At 42.1% G+C, this 20,651-nt stretch overlaps 1 long non-coding RNA gene across 1 annotated transcript; it reads right to left on the bottom strand.

The window, feature by feature from the left end:
• Window positions 1-14,761: 14,761 nt before the first annotated feature.
• LOC142771708 (uncharacterized) lies at window positions 14,762-20,178 on the bottom strand. Its single transcript, XR_012886089.1, has 4 exons — window positions 19,747-20,178; window positions 19,098-19,217; window positions 18,863-19,013; window positions 14,762-17,808 (listed from the first exon to the last, which is right to left on the bottom strand). It is a non-coding gene; the product is annotated as an uncharacterized LOC142771708 (long non-coding RNA).
• Between the last annotated feature and the right edge of the window lie 473 nt (window positions 20,179-20,651).

The raw sequence follows: 20,651 nt of genomic DNA, 5'->3' as shown, positions 1-20,651 counted from the left end.
ACCTGCCATTGCTGCGGGTAAGCCGTTGTCGCAACGTACAGCCGTGCCCAGTCCACCACTTCACGCGGCCCTTATGCACCCACTGGGTGCTCAGTCGACTCCTACATGCTTCAAGATGGCCAGGCCAAATGACGAGTTGCGAATCTGGCAATGGAACTGCAGGAGCTTCGCCCACAAGAAAACCTTCCTGTAGCAATACCTCCGTAGCGTTGAAGCCAAACCTCACATCATGCTGTTACAAAAGACTGTAGTACTAACAGCCATGTTTTCCGGATACCAGTGGTTGCCCTGTCCCTTGGGAGGACGTGGTACCGCCACCCTGGTCGCTAACAAGATTACCTGCACAACGCACAGCCTCAATGTGCCCAAAATTAAACATGTTATGATCGAAATTCTCCCTGGAAGCATATCACAACAAAGCGTGTGCATCCTCAATGTATACAGTAGTCCCAGCCGTTATAAACTAAGGTTCACATGCTTGTTCCAGAAAGTTGTCCGTCTTGTGGGTCCAAACACACCAGTGATTATGGGTGATTTTAACGCCACGCATAGCGCCTGGGCTACGCACACGACACATCCAAAGGTAACGAGCTTTGGAAAAGTGCAAATGACGTGGACCTTATTCTCAATATGGACAAGGACTTCCCCACTCGCACCGGTATGTCAACGCAAAGAGACACTAGGCCGGATCTTTGCTTCGTCAAGAATATCGCGAATGCCCGCGGATTCAACCTCGCGGTAGATTTCGGTAGTGACCACTTCATATTGGCCATACACCTCCCCACAGTCAGCAGGAAGACCAAGCAGTCGTACAAGTGGGTCGACTGGGGCCTCCTTCGTAAGACCCATGCCGAACGACCTCCTCCCGATACCACACTAAGCCTCGAGACCTGGACGGCCCAGTTCCAAGCTGACATCAACAAGGCAACCTAAACTATCAGTACGGACCGTCCGTCCTTGGTGCATCTATGTGGCCGCCCGTGCGTCCATCTGCCCATCCGTGCGTGCGTCTGTTCGTGCATCCACGCGTCTATCTGTGCGTCCGTCCCTGCGTTCGTCCATGCATCTGCTCTTGCATCCATCCGTCCGTGCAGCCAACCGTCCGTCCGTCTATGCATCTGTCTGTGTGTCCGTTTGTCCACCTATTTATCACTCCAAGTACTACCATCTCACATCTTTTCATCATGTATTCCTCATATAGAAGCACCGTCATCCAGCGGACATTCCAAGGACTGAACGAGAGGAGCCACACGCACACTTTCTTACGGCTTGCGCTTCGGGTCCACTTCCGACCTTTAACAACCTCGAGTTCATGGTATATACTAGTGCATTGTATTCATGGCACTGCGGCCCGACGCTCGCTAAACTTTTTTAAAACCAAGGAGGTTACACCCAGTGAGTATAACGTAGCAACCCTTTCTTGTCAGATAGTGCTCAATGTACATGCCAATGGCTGCTAAGTGGTAATGAGACAGGAGAATTCGGCTTTTAGTTAACACGCACGCTGCGATTTTTTTATTGTTCAACAACGCACAGCAAAAATCTCCCACCGGCACCACCTTTGAGGTGAAAATTTAAGGCTGGTTACACACTATGACTACTACTACTGCCACGAGGGACGAACGGGTGCCGCTTTAAGGAGCTTCGCCCCTAAAATTGAGCTGTCTCGGGGTTGAAAGCGAGTGGGCTGCACTGACGGCGGCACAAATGAGTCACGTGATGTCGTTTACTATGTCACAGCGACAGCAGCACCGGCCTCTGCAGCGGCTGCCCTCGATACTAATACCTTTCAGTATGATATGACCATATGAGTGATGTATATTTAAGTGTTCCCACGTATGAATGATTGTTTCAAATATATAAATGTAAATCTTTACCCCTAGATTCCTAACTAAAAAAATCTGTACTAGTATTTGCATGGGTTCTTTGTTATTTGCTTAATTGCATTTATTGAAGCCTCTTCCGGACAAAACCTAGAATTAGCTTGCAGTATGTCTAAAATAAATGAAAACACAAAGCTACCTAAACATTCTTGTTATCGGACTGGTTCAAGCTACGAGACATTCAAATGATTCCCAAAACAAATTTGGGAGAAGGCTCACAAATAAAGTGCCTTATAATTCATTACATGTAGTTTCTAACTATTATGCAGTATTCTGACATCGGGAAACAAATCATGGAGGACAAAAGCAATAGCACCACCACCATAGCTGAATATGCAGATTATCAGACATGCAATTAAAAAAATTATGGTCTCTAATCCTTTTTCCTCGCACCTACCACGAGGCACAAAGTTCGAAATTAAGTGCACCTGGCCGCTCACCAGTTTTTTTCATGAAGGAATTGTTACCTAGAAAAAGTGCACGATAGTGTGGATACTTGCTTCTTAAGTAGGTGGCCTCTTCTTCGCACTTTCTTTTACCCCTCGTTTTTCGTCCCATGTATGCATGCCGTTACCACTTGCCAAACTAAGATAACTTCCAAACCCCAAAGTCAAACTACTCTTTCTCTGTGTCTTCTAATCAACGAGCGCTCTTCAGCCTGATGTGCCTCCCCCCTTACAGAAGGCAGTAAACCACTCACTTTTCATAGCTTCCTGTTTTTATGACGACAGGACATGTGGCGCACGAGGTAGCGTTTCTGTGAAAAGGATGCATTGCAGAGGTCACAGGGAAAGGGATGCTCCCTTCTGTGGATGCGCACATGGTCCACAAGGTTTGCTTTCTGAGAGAATGATGCACTGCAGTGATCACAGGAAAAAGGACGCACTCCTGTGTGGGTGCGCACATGGTTCACGAGGACCGTTTTCGTTGAGAAAGATGCACTGCATTGGTCACAGGAAAAGGGACGCTCTCCTGTGTGTGTACGAATGTGGTCTTTAAGGTGACTGCCTTGAACGAATGCAGCTGGACACAAGTGGCACTGGAAGGGCCGCTCGCCGGTGTGTATGCGAAGGTGTCTTCGAATGTGTGCACTGTTCTTGGTAACATAGGTGCACTGTCGGCAGGAGTACAGTCCACCTTTTACGGACATGAGTGAATGGTCCTGCTCATGGGATGCTGCACAAGAGATCATGCAAAAAGAACAGAAAGGGCATTGAAAACCATGTTACCTACATTGTCTGCAAGTGGACTACAGCCCCCGGTTAATGAAGGAATGTTGCTGCACTTGTAAATACAGTACATGATTACCTTTGCCTATTTCAACCATATGTTAGTGTAGAAGTAGCTGTGGAATGACAACACGTTTTACATTTCCCACCTCTCTGTATGCGAATGCTCAACCTAATACATGCAAAAACCTGCAAATGCACAAGGACCTGATTTAGATGGGATTTAAAAACTATGCCTAATCCACCAAATGTCTTAATTGTATCCAAAACATTAGGCATTTATTGCACTTGTTTTGGCACATAGCTGTACAGCAACAGAATCGGTACCCTATTTCAACACATGAAGCATAACAAACAAAATATGAGTGAAAAAGGTAAGTATAAAAGAAACTGGAAACTATGATAGAAGGAGAAAAATCGTTAGCAAGGAACCAAATGACATCACAATTTTCAACTAATGATATGTTTATGTGATTTGCATTAAAAATTGGTTCTCCATGTGTACTAGTACTGTTCGTAAACTTCCAATTAAGGTCTCTGTCCTGCTCAAGTGAAAGCTTAATTTACCACAAAATACAAAGTGAGCTATTCGCTGTATATTATTTCACACACTTACATGACCACACACAATGCTCACAACATATCTCACTTTATCATAATTGTTAAAGAATCCCACTCCATTTAAACAATAACCATACATCAATTCATGCTTAGGAGGCCACCTTTTAATGCCAAAATGATCAACTGCCAAGGATACATGACGAAAAATTGCACTGAAATCGACACACTAAATGTGCTTTTGGCATCACCTGCGACAAAAGGTAAAGAAATGAATTATCAAAGCGAGAATTGACTTATTTCGAGGAGTTTCTAATGGTCTTCAATGAAAGGGTATAACATAAGGGTGTGATAAAAAATATATACAATGTAATAGATGCAAAGCAACCATAAAAATTTGCAAAAAAAACAACACTTACTAAAGCATAATCAAAAAGGCAACATAATAACAGAACACTTTGGAAGTATTAAAAGAATATTTAAAATTGTAATGCAATACAATAGAATAACATAATAATAGAGCACAAAATAAAAATGCAATGGGTTATTCAGAAGACACCAGAACACTGAACTTGGTTATTTTTTATCATTGAATTTTAAAACATTGCTTTCTATTGGAAGACTCCAAGGCAGCTGGTTCCATTCAATGATGGTTTTTGGAATGAACGAATCAGCGAAGGGTGAAAGTACGGCAGGAAATGAGTTTGCAATAGTGAGAGGACAATCACCGCATGGAAACATGGCTAAGCGTTACTGAAAGAAGTCATCATGAAGCAATGGATGATGATAGTATGTATGCAAAAGAGATAAGTGAGCAAGTTTACAGGGATGAGAAAGGTTATCAACACCAGCACGAGCTTTTAAGGCAGTGACACAGTGAAACGAGAGTAGTCAGAGAAAATGAAGTGAGCAGCAGGTATCTGCAGAGATATTATGTTATCGATTATATACACTCAAACCTCGATATAACGAACCCAGATTTAATAAAAAATTGGTTATAACGAATAAATAAAAACAGTCTTGCAATAGGTGGCGTTAGAAATGAATTTTTATAATAAATTCTTTAATATAAAAAACTTAGTTTCATGTAAGATGCAACTATGAAATAATGACGTTTGAGTGTATGCTGGTACTGGGGTTCCACATGGCAGACACCTACTCAATTTTAGGGCACGTTAAGATAACACACGAAAGTTTTTACGCATGTGCAGGCACTGCAAGACAGGGTTTAGCAGCTGCAAAAATGTAATCAATGTGGCAGTTCCAGGAAAAGTCAGATCGGAGGTGAAGGTCCAGATACCTTTATAACGTGGCTGACATTGTACCAGTGACATTATATGTATATGTGGTAGGGAAGTGGCAAGAATTTCTAGTGAAGGAGACGAGTTTAGCCTTGCAGCGATTCGGCCTCATAGGCCATGATGAACACCATGAATTGATGGATTGAAGGTCAAATTATAGGTATTGCTAGTCCTCTTCATCTTTTCTGATGGCACGATACAGAACGATGTCATCAGCAAACTATTTAATGAAAATGGTGCAACATTTGGTGGCAAAAGAGATTAGAGAAATATTAAAGCCAACATAAGTGGTTATTACTCAGCATGTGGCACTGTGAAAGGAGTAAATCAAGTTTGTCAATATTATTTCAACACTTTGTTGAGACCTATACAGAGACATACAGAAAGGTTTTACAGAGGAAAGGCATAATGAAGCAACACCAGACTGCTACTATATTACTATTATTTACATATTACAGTGAAATATCAAGGTTCCAACAGCAAGTATTAGGAATGGCAGTCACTTATTCCCGAAACTGTTACTCATAGCGCATATAGGTAGGTAAAGAAGTGCGTTAGTAAACACCTGGACTTGTGCTTTGTTAGGCAGGCACAACTTCTTTACACTAAAGCTTACACACATGCGCACATCACAATGAAATTATTACAGGCTTCCAAATTTCAATTGAATTACAGAGCAGAAACTGAATAGTCATTTTCACTCATTTCAATGAAAACGGTCCTTAGTAGCAGTCCACAGACATGGCCACATCACAGTCACGTTTTCATGTTCATAATGCATTAAGCTCCAGCAAATGTGTTAAATGACAAATGATTTCCAAGAAGGTGCTGGTGCGATGCATTGCTGTCAATATTCAAAGCATGCAACTTCTTTGCTTCTTTACAGAGGGGATGAACACGTCTGCAAAAGCACACAGAACACTGTTAATGTCACTACGAAGAACACAGTATGCTCAAACATACTTTCACTATTGGCATCAACTGGGCCTGGTCGTTGGAAATATTTTATTACCATTACTACCATACCTGCACAAATATTCTTTCAGTAATTCGTAAGGTGAAACGATTTATTGTTCTGAAAAAAAAAAAAAAAAAACTCTACGCATAGGCCAGCTCAACTCTCAGCACTTGAAATTGTGAAAGAAATATTGAATTTAAAAACACTTCAGGCAGTGTGATGAAGCATAAAGGATATGAATGGCCAGTGAACCAAACCAGTGTGCCAAGTATTCATTATTCCATTTATCACACCATATGTGGGTGGACTATAATAAAGAAAGCTGCAGTGGCTAAATAATACTGGGCACATGAACCATAGATGCCATGAAACTGAATGGGTGCACCGGGTACGTGTTTTTCAAGACGATTCATAGATCTTTTTTTTTTTAGTTTCCATCAATAATGAAGTGGTGCATTATGAAGAGAACACACCTGTGATACTTCAACCAGTGCATAAAGACAATTCTATGCACTACAATTTCTTACATTGCTGTCCCTCTTTCCCATCTATCGTATTGACAAATGACCAGACAATTCAATGGTGACACCGCACGGCGGGCTGGCGAGTCATCACTACACAGCCAGGAATCCACATAAGTAGTTCGACGCAAAGGACCATTTAATCTACCAGAGGTCATTATATAATCCGGTTTGACTGTACCACCAAAATACAAGCAATTGTGGAGCTTCATCTTGATTTGAATGTCTCATATTGTCTCCCACCTGCAATGAAGACTGGAATAGAGCTTTCTCAGATCCTAGTGTGGCTACTACTGCACAAGCATCTGTTTGCTCATTCTGGTCCTAGGGGACAGTACTGCACCCTAGGATGACCACACCTTTACTGAACAGTGTAATATTAAAAAAAATGCAATTGTACACTTTGCTTACACGCCAGTGGAATCAGTAAGAATAAATGCTATCTTAAATGACGCTGAGAAGCAGCTGAGAAATAAAGCATCACGAGTTCTCTTTCTTTCGTAAGAAGAAAAACTATCCAAAGTGAACAAGCTGCAAATATACAAATACTTCTACGTCGACTGCATTGAACAATTTAGGAAACCCTGAGGTAAGCACAATAATGGCCAGACACCCAGTTTCACTCAGTATGCACAAGGACAAAAAGAATAATAATTGTTAGTATATAGCATCCCAAAACCGTATATAATTATGAAGGATGCTACAGTGGAGGGCTCCAGAAATTTCAACCGCCTGGGCGTTTTAACGTGCAGCTGAATTCAAGTACATATTACTCAAGCATTCTCGCCTTCATAGACAATGTGGTCATGCGGCCAGGATTTGATCTTGCAGCCTTTGGGTCAGCGCTCAAACCCTGTAACCAATAGACCAACATGTTGGGCAAAGTCAAAAAGAGGGCCAGTGCTTTAAAAAGTAAGGAATCACCGTTACCAGTCACCCATTGCTTGTGAAATACAACCAAAGTAATTATCCTTTACCAAGGCAACAGTGAAATTGTAGTTCAAAAGCAATGATTATGACAGACAGTGTGAACCTAGGAAAAAGAATGTTTAGTTAAACAGAAACTCACCATGCTAAATGATGAGCTAAAGCACCATGTAGGGCCGTGTGTATGTTACATTGGTTGCACTAAGAGTGATCCCACCGCCCAAAATAAAGAGTTTTAATATCATTACGGTCCAGGACACTAGTAACATGCATTCCAAACACAAACAAGGTACAGTACCGTCTATTGTCAAAGTGTCAAAGGGAACACTGTAATGAGCACCTGTCATATTGAAGCCCCATAACTGCTGGTAGACGTAGAAAAATTATTCGTGCACGGCACTGGTCTATCAAAAGAAGTCAGAACAGTCAACCAGAAGTAGTCTGACGCAAATCTAAGCCACTATGCTTTTGCCAGAAAGCGAAATGCGGACTATGCACATGAAAGTGTTCCCTTTACCAGTGATCCCCTCTGTACATGAACAACTATTTTCATAGCCCATTAAAACTGATAACGAAGCAAGCATGCAGAATATGTCGTACTTTCTGCACTTAACGAGCTGGTCCAACTGTGCCGCCGAATCATGGGCACACTAAGAATGCCTACAAAGGCAAACGGACGAACCGTTGCACCGAAGCGCTATCCGCTGAAGCTCACTTATCAAGCAGTGTCCAGGGCCACGTACCTCGTTGGCACAAAAGATACTTATCAGGTTATCGCTTCTGGTGTAGCTGATATTCATGTTGCTGTTGACATTGTTACGTAACAGTAAACTTGCGACTGTTTAACATGTATCTGTGTGTAAGACATCTGTACATATCTTTAGCATCATTTTGTAACTTATTTCTCAATGAAAAATTGCCACACAGTGACCCTCCCTCTGCATGCTTAGCATAACATCGATTCCTAAGGTGAATGGCATCTGCCAAATTTATTTGTGGAGGTGCATGGTGCAAGTCTACATTGCCTTCACCGATGTTGTCATAAGGAGGCAAAACAAATTCTTTAAGCGCATTTGCACTCTAAGAGTTCTAATCCATGCAATTATATACACTACGTGGGCGATTTCATTCACTGGGGCATCAAATTACATTGGCTGTGAATCAACACAAATACAATCAATTCTATTTTGGTACTGCTTAAATTACTTGAAGCAGCACTGTGCATCTGCAGTCACTTTTATTTTGAAGAAATTGTATATTCACTCATTTTTGTTAGTGGATAGAACAGTGTACAAATGAACATATTCCGGCTAGAGGCACACTACTCCACTGACTAATATATGGACATACGAGTTCAATAAAAACAATTCTCCAGTCATTCAAAACTGCTCGTGTTGCCTGGGGTACCTCCTACTTTTTCTGAAGAGAAACTTTTATCCAGCCGCCGTATTATGTACATGCTGGAAACATACAGGACAGCACTGACAACATGACACTTAGTTACACCCCTTTTCTCTCAGATGAGGCGTTAGACAAAAGTTGGTAACGGAGCAAGTCCTGGCCCCAGTGCTGCTTAACTATGGAGTGCCACAACAGGAAGGACACTGAGGACTAATATAGAGTTAATGTGCACTGTTCCCAATATTCCAAAAACCTTGTTGAGCAGCACATTTTTGCTTAAAAATTTCGCTTAAGAAATATAGCTGTATTTCAATGTTTTACTAACTTTCAATTTTTTGAACTACAGTATAATGATAATAACTATCGCTTGGATGCCGTGCTGTTTCTAATCGAATGTGCACATTCTTTTTTTTTGTCTTATCATCCTTTTTTTGCCATGAATCTACAATCATGTAACATATCCTGTTTGTTTTGCTGTATGCCAGGCTGTGCCACACCACTCACCAAATGGCTTTGGCAGGCCTAGCCACATGTACTACTTTAGAATATAAATGATATTATCGCTATTATTTCCTTTCGTTACACCAAAGAATTGCAACTACAGATGTGTTACTCAATTAGGTGACAGACTGTAATAGGTTTTGTCCCTTCCCCCTCATTGCTTGTCAACTGAAGCTGTTGCAGCGTTCAAGCTACTCCAGTGAGAGAGCTCAGGTAAGCTTGCATTGCAAATTTGTAATTTAATACAACACAATAACTGGAAGACCTGCACAAGAACGTTGAAGACAGTGCAGTTACCAATGTTCCTCCCAATCATCTCTAATCTTTAGAAGAGTTTAACTGGCCAAACACACATGGACTTTCCCTATTTTTAAACCTTCCATACCTACTTATCTATATAGTGCACCACAGCCCCAATGTGTAAGATGCCAAACTAGAACACATATCAGAAACACATTTTTGCAGGTTGAGCTTGGGATTTCATTTGACATATTTCATTGTAGATACCCTGCAACACTTTGCGAACATGGTGAGAGAACACTATTAACCAGTAGTCAGTGCTTATGAGAACATGTAAGCCAAATGTTACAGCAATGCACGTGCCGAAGAATTTTCAATTATATTTCAAAGACACCTTAGCTACAGATCACTCACTCGGCTCTTGGCAAATTCCACAATACATTGGCTCGACTTTGTCATGAATTAGTGTGGTGCGCAATTAAAGCAGCCACTACATACTCCTGCCACGCTTTACGGTAGTAAAATAACACTAGGATTCAGCCTGTGATCACCCTGAAAGAAAGTTAACGGACTTAAAGAGGAAAAAAAGAAGGAAAGTGCTTAAGATCATTATGCATGCTGATAAAACTTTTCGAAAAACCTTTTGTTGTCACTATCCGTGTAGCCTTTAGAGTGCTTGATGGAATGAAAGAAGAGAGAAAGCAGTCAATACATGGAACAACTTCCTGCAACCCACTCGGACCGTACACATACGAAACATATTTCTGGCACTTGATTTGAAGCAATAAATACTGTCTACTAGTGAAGCAGCACACGTAGACAAGACACAAAAGAAACGAATAGGACACCTTCTGTGCCTTGTCTACACGCGCTGCTTCACAAGTAATCATGAACTATCACCAACTCGCAAAACTTTCAATATTACTCAAGCAATAAACTTTGAATTCCATAAGTAGTTGGGAAGCTATTCCAGGGCCAATCATGTCAAGTGAAAGGAATTGGTAGCGGTTACTTGGATTGTGATGTAATACCAAGTCTTTGACATGGGTCCACTAGCCAAGGAACTCAATCGAACAAGTGTACACACACATACAGACACAAAAAAAAACATATTTACCGGCAAAAGTGTAAATATATATTAAGTAACTGTGACTAAACAGTCTGCTGTCAGGTGCAGTGTTGTGCTAAATGCACATACGAATTGGAAGTTTCTCGCCATGTTTAGTTTGTGGCTTGCTGGACGCCAATCACTTGGAACGATGCACCTCTGATGTCGTCAGCGTAAGCCAGCCCACGCCATGACACGGCTGTTTTCCGCACCCGCGGCAGTACTGAGTACTGTAGTAGTAGCTTGGTCGCTCAGACAGTACACCACGGTCATGCCAGCCACTTGGAACAGTAGAAGGAAAAGCAGCTCACAGCAAATGAGGATTTGCAGCCACTTTTGATGGCGGCGGGGATCGTGGCACTCTGAGTGATCCCTGAGCCAGTGACCCAGCGGGCCTGCAGGCCTAGTTGTTGATTGCCCAGCAGTCAGCGGCAGCAGCTGGAACGACGGCACGTCAACCAGTCTTTGGTGCAAGTCTCCCAGCCGGATTCCAGGAATAGAACAGCACCCCAAGGACGTCAACGAGTTCTCCAGACCAGACACCTAGCCGTGAACTGTCTCAAATGTTGCTCAGCCTCGAACATCGGCACGCGCTTTTTTGCCGACAGTGTGAGCGCTCCTCTTTTTTGTCTTCACCCTTCATTGAGCAGTTTCGGTTTCTTCCTTCAGACCTATAGTACAGTGTGAAAGGCAGATGGACAGTGCTATGGCGCATCACCTCGATGAAACTTTAGGTGCGCTATCACACTGAAGCAGGTCTTCACAGAATAATTGCACTTTGTCATTTTTTACGATAGGGAACACGAGAGCACAGGGCCTCTGTTCTGCTGTTGCCGCCTACAGTACCACAAACTGCCAGTAAGAGGAAGCACGGCTGCTTTTGTTGATTTTGCTCTCTGCGAGAATGAAGTGCGATTGTAATGTAGCAATGCCTGTGCAAGAAGCACAACTAATTATTTTGCTTTCTCACTCAAGACACAAAAAGCGGATGTGGTTTGTCCGGCTGTCAGTTGATGGTGCTGTCGGCACTTGCCGCGAATTCCAGGCCACATGCTCAGTTGTTCCCTTTTATAAATATGCAGAGCTTACATCCTGGCAGAGCTTGTTTAAACCAGAATGGCGAAGATAGATGTGTGGCCCCCATTTTCTTGACGTTCAGGGTATTGTACACAAAGGAGTGTCAACAGCTGAAATGCTATGCAACTTTGAGCAATGTGACTGGCACAACAAAGTACAACATTGTACAGCGTATATTAGTGCTTGACCTCTGTTTTACGTGCCCTGTGCATACTGTTCTTGTAGGAAAGCCATAAAGTAAACCTTGAAAACAGTGAAATAACATCTCTATCTCAGTATATAGGCCAGCTGTCCTCGTGGCCTGTATTCTTAGTCCTAGTTGGTATGTGAGACGAAAAATTTTTAAAAGCACGCAATTACATTATTAAATAATACCACAAAATTTGTGCGAATCAGTCTAACAGTAAGCTAAGGAAAGCACCTCTGTGTCGAGGTAGCAATTGTTCATTACAACATAGAATCCTCCAAAGCAGTGCTTTTTCTTTTAACTTCATTATAGAGCGGTCACAGCTAACCTGCATCTTCAGCGATCCTCAGGAAACATGCCACAGAGTATAAAAAGCATGTTTTATTATTCTCTTGATCGCTGTATGACACTATATTGTTACAATGGTTTATTACAGTGGGTCACAACAATGTATTTAGCCACTGTATGTAGACAACCAGATCAATTGATACCTCAATGCCACGGAGGAAGAAACAAACACAATTATCACAAAGCCAGGGCAGTTGAAAACTCTGTATAGCAGTGCAGTGTGAACTATAGCAATTCGCTTTCCTAATTTGAGTCTACACAAGTTATGAAGTCTACACAATCTACACAAGTTATGCAGAGCACTTAATCTGTTATTGATCGGAATGACTACGTGACGTGAAAAAATTATCAATACCATTTCAGGGTTGAAATGAGCTGCATTTGTGGTGATAGCACGTCAGCTAAGAAAGAACACATCTGCTTAGGTGAAAAGATGATAATATTAGAACTGATAAGTTATTGTGATTACTTCCCCTTCGTCATCCGAGGTTGTTCAGACTGCCCAGTCATTGGAATATGCATTCCCAGTCAAAATGTGAATTCAGCTTCTGCCACCATCCTTCGTTTGAGCAGTGTCTTTGATGACTATGCACCATTGGCACAAAAAAAACTCATTTGTTCATCTGTCAATGCAAAGCATAAAATCTTTGACGTAACTAAAAAAGTAAAGGCCATTTGGTTCCAAACAAGAAAATATCCATTAGCGAATGTTTTTATTGATGGGCTTAGTTTAGCGAAAACCTACTTGACTTTTCAACAGAATCACTTCTACCTTTTTAACACTTTTTATATTGCCGCAGTAGTTTTTTAGTCAATCTGCATAGGAAAACGCAACCTGGTAATTGAACCTGTTGCGAACGGTGATCTTGAATTTCTCACTCTCTTCAAGTTGTACCCCGAGTAGAGCTGCCACCTTTCCCGAAAAAAAAAAAAAAAAAAAAAAAAGGCCCGTCAGCGGGGGGGTCACGAAGTTGAGGTTGTGTGGGAAATAAACGAAGTTCATGCTAAATCTTGGACATGCGATGACATTTATTGTACCCGCCTTACACATCAACATAATATGTCCATGTACATACAAACACAGCACTGAGCGAATCAATTAGTTTCTGTTGCCAAGCGCACAATTATCATGAGTCTTACAATGTTTGCACTCAAAACGAGCGTTAATTTATTACGTATGCTCAACAAAATATTTGCCTTCAAGGTTCTCAGCAAACCAAAAAATTGGGTGCTGAAATTCGTAGACACAAGCTTCATTTCCGACAGAAACTTGCAGAAAATGGTGAATTTAATGCGTTTTTCACAAAGCGCCACGCCTTGAACTAGCGTGCCTTCAACTTACTCGAATGGCCGTGCCTGAACAGGCGTGCCAACAATGCCAATCCGTCGCCCGTACTCCCTTGCACAGTACTTGTTACTGTGCTGCCCCCTGTCTTTCTCACCACACATGCTCTCAAAAAGTGCAGTGTCAGTACGATTAGCCTCAGCCGAATTATGATATTTGACAACAAATTGGTGAGAAGCACATCGTGTTGAATAAAAAGAAATGACCCCACGCTGTTGTGCTAGGCATCCCTGCATATAACATTGTTCTCGATATTGTGTTTAGAATCCATGTTCTTACCTGTCCGTCCGATCTTTTTACGACTAACTAGATCAACTTCCAGTTGTGGTAAGCAAGTGCATTCTGGGAAAACACCATTTACAGGATCATGTTGAAAGGGAAACTTGGTTTACGTTTCAAAAGATGTAAAAGGGTTGCAGTGACAGTGTTGTGAGTGAAGTGCGCGAGTCAAGTGACTTTCAAATTTGGCGCGTAAGATGAACTACTGACAATGTGTGCAAGATGGCGTATTGCGCCAGTGCGGCGAACACTGGCGATTGGAAAAAGAAGAAAATTCAAGGGAATGGGAGAAAAAATCCAGAGCCAGGGCATCGAAGAACGAGGAAGAAGAGATTCGGGCTCGTGCTTGGAAGAAGAAGGCTAGGGTGCGGCGTGCGACCTCGTCGGGTGCGAGTACCTCCTGGGCGTCAGGGCATCCACCTAGCTGGCGACTGTTTCCACGGGGTCCTGGTGACCATTCAACCGCAGCGGCTATTGGCGAATCCTTGGCAAGACCTTGGTCTGATGTTCGAGCGGAAGACAGCGCAGCAGATGACGTCTACCGGGAGCGGGAGCAAGCCGTCGGGCTACGGGCCCGAGCTTATGCACTCTCACCACGGCAACTTCCCCAATGGACTATTGAAGGGCGTGAACCGCTGGTGAGCCGTATCCGTCTTCTTTCGCGTCCGGACTCAAACACGAGGACTTTAACGAAAAGGACTGTTTAGACTCTTAGAGGTTTCCGCTCGCTAACGAAACTGACAGTGCTAATTAGTTAACATTTTTCTGATCTTAGTATTTTCCTTTTTGTGTTTTTTTGTGTGTTTGTGAAAGTACAATTTGTGACAGGTTCAGTAAATAAAGCCAGTCGAGCTAGCTGTGAAACGTTATTCTCTCACGAGAAAAGGAAGTGAGCGTTTGATTTGCAAAAAAAAAAATTGTACTTTCACAAACACACAAAAAAACACAAAAAGGAAAATACTAAGATCAGAAAAATGTTAACTAATTAGCACTGTCAGTTTCGTTAGCGAGCGGAAACCTCTAAGAGTCTAAACAGTCCTTTTCGTTAAAGTCCTCGTGTTTGAGTCCGGACGCGAAAGAAGACGGATACGGCTCACCAGCGGTTCACGCCCTTCAATAGTCCATTGGGGAAGTTGCCGTGGTGAGAGTGCATAAGCTCGGGCCCGTAGCCCGACGGCTTGCTCCCGCTCCCGGTAGACGTCATCTGCTGCGCTGTCTTCCGCTCGAACATCAGACCAAGGTCTTGCCAAGGATTCGCCAATAGCCGCTGCGGTTGAATGGTCACCAGGACCCCGTGGAAACAGTCGCCAGCTAGGTGGATGCCCTGACGCCCAGGAGGTACTCGCACCCGACGAGGTCGCACGCCGCACCCTAGCCTTCTTCTTCCAAGCACGAGCCCGAATCTCTTCTTCCTCGTTCTTCGATGCCCTGGCTCTGGATTTTTTCTCCCATTCCCTTGAATTTTCTTCTTTTTCCAATCGCCAGTGTTCGCCGCACTGGCGCAATACGCCATCTTGCACACATTGTCAGTAGTTCATCTTACGCGCCAAATTTGAAAGTCACTTGACTCGCGCACTTCACTCACAACAGACAGGCACTTTAATTGAGTAACAGTTGGCGAATAGTGAAAGCCCGAGTCAAACATTTCAGCAAGTAAACAGTCCTGTGAAAGTTGTCACGGATTACAAGTTAAGGGAATTAGCTACCCTTGCCCTTGCTCGCCTACTGTAGATCAGCTGACACATAAGATAGAGGATGCCTGTTGGTGCTCCCAAAAGCACTCATTCGTAAAAAAAGAAATCATGCACCAGTGAATAGCACTTGCAATGCACTGCACATGACATATACACATACAATAGAGACATATGGAACACCAATAACACTATAGACAGCTGAGAAGTGCTGGAAGTCATGGTAGCAATGTTAAAAAAATAGGCAGTGAATAATCATTGCAGTCAAATCTGCATAATCAAATGTTCTATGATGTTTATTCACAAAGTAGGGGCCATTTTCTAGTCTTTAAGTATTTGCATGTCAGACTGAAGAGTTATGTGCACAGCACAATCTGCTACTTCTCAGGGAAAGTACAGAAGTGATCGTTCTGGCTTAGTAGTCATCTGCTTGACGGGGAACGCAGACAACAATGTTGGCGAATATTGTTTCTCCCACCTGTTGTGGGTTGCACACTGTATTTACAATTTTTCATGAAAAAGAATCACTAGGTTTTCCAATTTGAGAGGAGTTGTGCACAGTTCATGGATCAACTGTGAGGAGTGAAACAAGTGTCGGAACACGGCGTTGAGACTTCCGAAATGGCTGCACAAATGCATACAAATAAGAGTGGAGCACCACGCCAAGCATCCAGACCAACCAAACTGTTCAAGTGGACAGGATATTGCAATAGATTGAGGACTAACAGTTACTGGTCTGTAAAACAAAGTTCTGCTTGTTGGCCTCGCTACAATTTGTACATTTGTAGCCCATATGACCAGATATCACAAAGCTAGGTTCCAAAAATGCTTACCGACCAAGTCAAACAGTAAAGGACATTGAGTGGATGAGCGTTTCTGGACTGCTACCGAGAAAACAGGGATGATTTGTTTTCGCACACTGTTTGCACAAGTGACGACACTTCAAAGTGTACGCAATTGCATAAACAACACAGTGGTGCCACCCCTCCTTTTCACAAAAGCCGAAAAAAATTCAAGCAATTAGCTCACTCCAGTTAGAAAATGGCTACCATTTTCCAAGTCAAAAAGGGAATTTTCAGTGTTTAATTTCATTAAATGTGGGCCACATTTACAGCTGACATATACTGTGAAGCACTGACCACAGTAATAAGTACGATAAACATTGATGACATCATAAATTCTCATCGAGAATTGGCTTCCTACATGACAACATGCATCCTTGCACCACAATCAAAACCAATGAAAAGATCAGATATTTTGGTAGGGAACACTAATTGCTCGCCCTACTGTTCTGTGCCAGCACCGTGTGATTATTTCTTCTTTCACTCGAAACAGTGGAGGTGGGTACAATTAGAAGACAGTGAGAAATTCACGATCACCGTTCACAACAGGTTCAATTACCAAGCGGCGATCTTTTATTCAGTTTGACTAAAGAAACTACTGCAACGGTACGAGAAGCACTAAGAAGTTAGCAGTGATTCTGTAGAAAAGTGAAGTAGGTTTTTGCTAAACTAAGCCCACCAACAAAAACTTCTGCTAATGAATATTTACTTGCTTGGAACCAAATGGCCCTTATTTTTTTAATGATCTTCAAAGGTTTTATGCTTTGCATTGACAGATGAATAAATGAGGTTTTTTTTTACACTGCCGAAACGATGAACAACGGCAGAAGCTGAATTCACATTTTTATTCTTCATTACTTTCTAACTGTCTGCCTCACTCTTAACACGGGTATCATACAAAACTAGTCCTTTTGGCTACATATTTCACACCAATATCAAGGAAATAGCTGTTAGTAGACTTTCGAATTATCAATATATGCAAACACTGGCCAACTTTGACTATACCTACTGAGTGCACTCAGTCATTGTTCTGTTAAAAATTAACATACTTTTAAAAATCCCTTATTGTGCATCAGGTATTTTACATAGAACAAATAATATTACAGTAAAAGGTCGTTATTTGAACTCGGTTAAGTAAAAGCGCACAGACCTGTGTATTCCTATTCGGGGAAATCTTTCGACAATTTCAACACATTGGTATCCACAACAGCTAATTCAAACTGGGAGCCCCTTGTTTTCGTTGGTGCTCGCAAATGTCTGTCCAGAGTGATCACAAAATTTTGCAAAAACAAACCAAACTAAATTAACTAGAGGAGAAAAACAACTGAACAGCAGCATTTCTCAGCAGATGAGATTTAGGACGCTGAACTGGAGCCCTTGGACAAGCTAGGAATGGTGGTCATGGAGTCACACTGGAATAAATGCAAGCAAATGCAAATTACTGATTACATCTGATTTTGATTGCGTTAACTCTGTCATGCAAACAAACATGTTTCGAAGCACAAATATTGACACTGCAGGACAAAGGCCTCTTCCATGATCCGTTAATCAACTTAATCCTGTGCTTTCTGCTGCCACGTTACACGTACAAACTTTTAAAAATCATTGGCCCACCTAACCTTCCGTACTCATTTCATGCATTTTCCTTCTCTTTGAGTTCAATCGTTCCCCCTAAGGACCAGCGGTTATTCAGCCTGCGTGCTACGTGCCCAGCCCATGTCCATTTCTTCTTCTTGATTTCAACTACAATATTCTTAACAGCGATTTGTTCCCTGACCCACTCTGCTTTCTTCTAGTGTCTTAAGGTTACACGTATTATTTTCTTTTCCATCGCTCGCTGCATCGTCCTCAATTTAAGCTGAACCCTTTTTGCAAGTCTCCAGGTTTCTGCTCCGTAGGTAAGTGCGGACAAGACGCAGCTGTTATATACCTTCTTCTTGAGGGTTAGTGACAGATTATCATTCATGATTTGAAAGTGCTTGCCGAATGCGATCTACCCATTCTCATTCTTCCTTACTCTTTTAGGTATTTTACTCTGATGGTTTGGCTCTGTGATTGCTACCTCTGCATAACATGTCTTGCTTAATGAAGGCTTGAGTTCTTGCACGTTTTTTTTTCTTAGAACTTTGATAGTGTCAGTCCCAAAATGCATGCGGTATCAGTAACTGTTTCAACACTACTAAAGCTGTACCTAGCACTGTCTTGTAACAGTCTTTACATTCACAGCAATCTATACAAAATGTGAAAAAGAAGTGCTTCTAAATATGCACTACTACAAGCCCATTTGTTACCTAGTTATATGTGATACTCTATGCAAATTTGACACGTAGAGTGAAGTACAGTATGTGCAGCCCATGACAAGCACTGTTAAAGAGTTTTGAAGCCTACACATTTCCTGAAAACTCAGTGATTCATAAAGAAAGAAACAACAATCTGTGCACCCAACTTTGTACAGATTGAACATACCGTACGCTTTCACAGTTTTTCAGTAAAAGGCTTCCGTTTGTCAAGCTGGCATATTGATGGCGCATAGGGTTGTCACTATGGCAACTGTATAGCTTCTTACGAATGGATGTGGGTAGCTTGAAAATCAATAGTCTCTCTTTAGTCTAGTTTTCTGAGAAGAAAAAAAAAATGAGCAGGGTAAGACATAAATGGCTGAACAAATTATGTTCAATAAATAAGGTGTCTTCAACCATACCTTGCGAGGATTTTGGCTCATGAGCTTGCTTTCAGTGATGACACATTCTCCGCTGACTTGAGGTAGGTTCTGAGTGGTGAGGTATCCAAGCGTACACTGATATGAGCAGTTCCTTGGAGGCTGCGGTTGGGTTGTAAAAAAAAAAACGTTCTGATTACTCTGGTAGAAGTGTGAACGGATTTATGATGCATGACTAAAAAGAATGTATACGGGAACACCGCATATAAAAAGGGTAGTGTGGACATAGCCCTGCTGTTTTTGTGAATTCGTCTTGTGGATGGCATTATGATGAATTCGTTTTAGTGACGTTCTTCAGAGGACAAAGCTAGGTAATTCCCGGACTGGATGGACTATATAGTTCATGCAAATGTAGTATGCTTCACTGCAAATTTACCAAAAATGTACAAATGCGGATATGTACTGAAGGTTCACTTGGCTCTACTATGCATTGAATTTATGAGCATATATTGCAGCAGACTCATTTTAAGCAGAAACAAGTAGAACTTATGCTGTGATCTGTGCTACAAATTTTAGCAGTAAAGACATTTTCAGCGAATGTGACAACAATCTCAAACATTCACAAGGTGTGCATCTCATTAGCTGTATAAGTCGAAATAGTTTATGAAATGACAAAAACTGTAGCGCATACAAAAGAAAAGGGCCATGTTCAGATGCAAAGCAGCGCATTTTCACTCAACGGCGAACACGCCCACATTGTGCGAGATTACTCCGTCTTCGTAGGCAGTCTTCGCGCGATTTGCCGGCGTTGAATTTTCACGCTGGAGGCTGCGCAGCCGGAGGTCGATGAAGCATAGCAGCTGACATGGTTCACAGCACGGAGGAAGGTGGTTCACAGCTTCTAGACACGTTCGCTTCGTCGTAGCGGCCCCTAAAGTCTGACTCACAAGCTCGCATTGATATATCAAAGCTGAATTGAAACGGAGCTTCGCAATGCCGATCGACAAAAAGTACAGCAGCTAACTGCGGAAGATTTGAACAAGAAACGCAATCGATGCCAATGGGCTGCTGCTTTTCGAGTGTCAGGCAAGGAGAACCTCTGGAGTGGCAATCCTGGCCGCCACTATAGTGTACAAGAATTATACTGCCACCAACAAGAGCAAGTGAAACCGCTTGCGGCCATACTGCTAGAGGAAAAACAGGGTCGAACCACCATAGACCGCAATGGAATACGCGCGTTGGGCGCGTCAGTATGCAGTTCCACGATTAAAAAAAAAAAAAAAACGAAATGGAAACCACTTTTAGGTTACACCAAGGAATAAATACATCTTCTTGTTTATTGAACAAATTATTTCATGCACCCATTGTCAGCTACACGCTTTCAGATCAATCTGTTGTCGAAGGATGCTTCGCATATCGAGCTTGCTGGGGCGCTATTGGGATACAAAAGGGTTGTAGTATATATTGGGGTTTTAAGAAATGTGCTTGCAAATACTCAAGATCAAGGGGAACGTGACATTTGCTCGCCTCTTATATATATATATATATATATATATATATATATATATATATATATATATATATATATATATATAT

The sequence above is a fragment of the Rhipicephalus microplus genome, chromosome 9 (genome assembly GCF_043290135.1).
Source record: "Rhipicephalus microplus isolate Deutch F79 chromosome 9, USDA_Rmic, whole genome shotgun sequence".
Taxonomy (NCBI): domain Eukaryota; kingdom Metazoa; phylum Arthropoda; class Arachnida; order Ixodida; family Ixodidae; genus Rhipicephalus; species Rhipicephalus microplus.
This window is presented reverse-complemented; position numbering and strand designations above follow the sequence as displayed.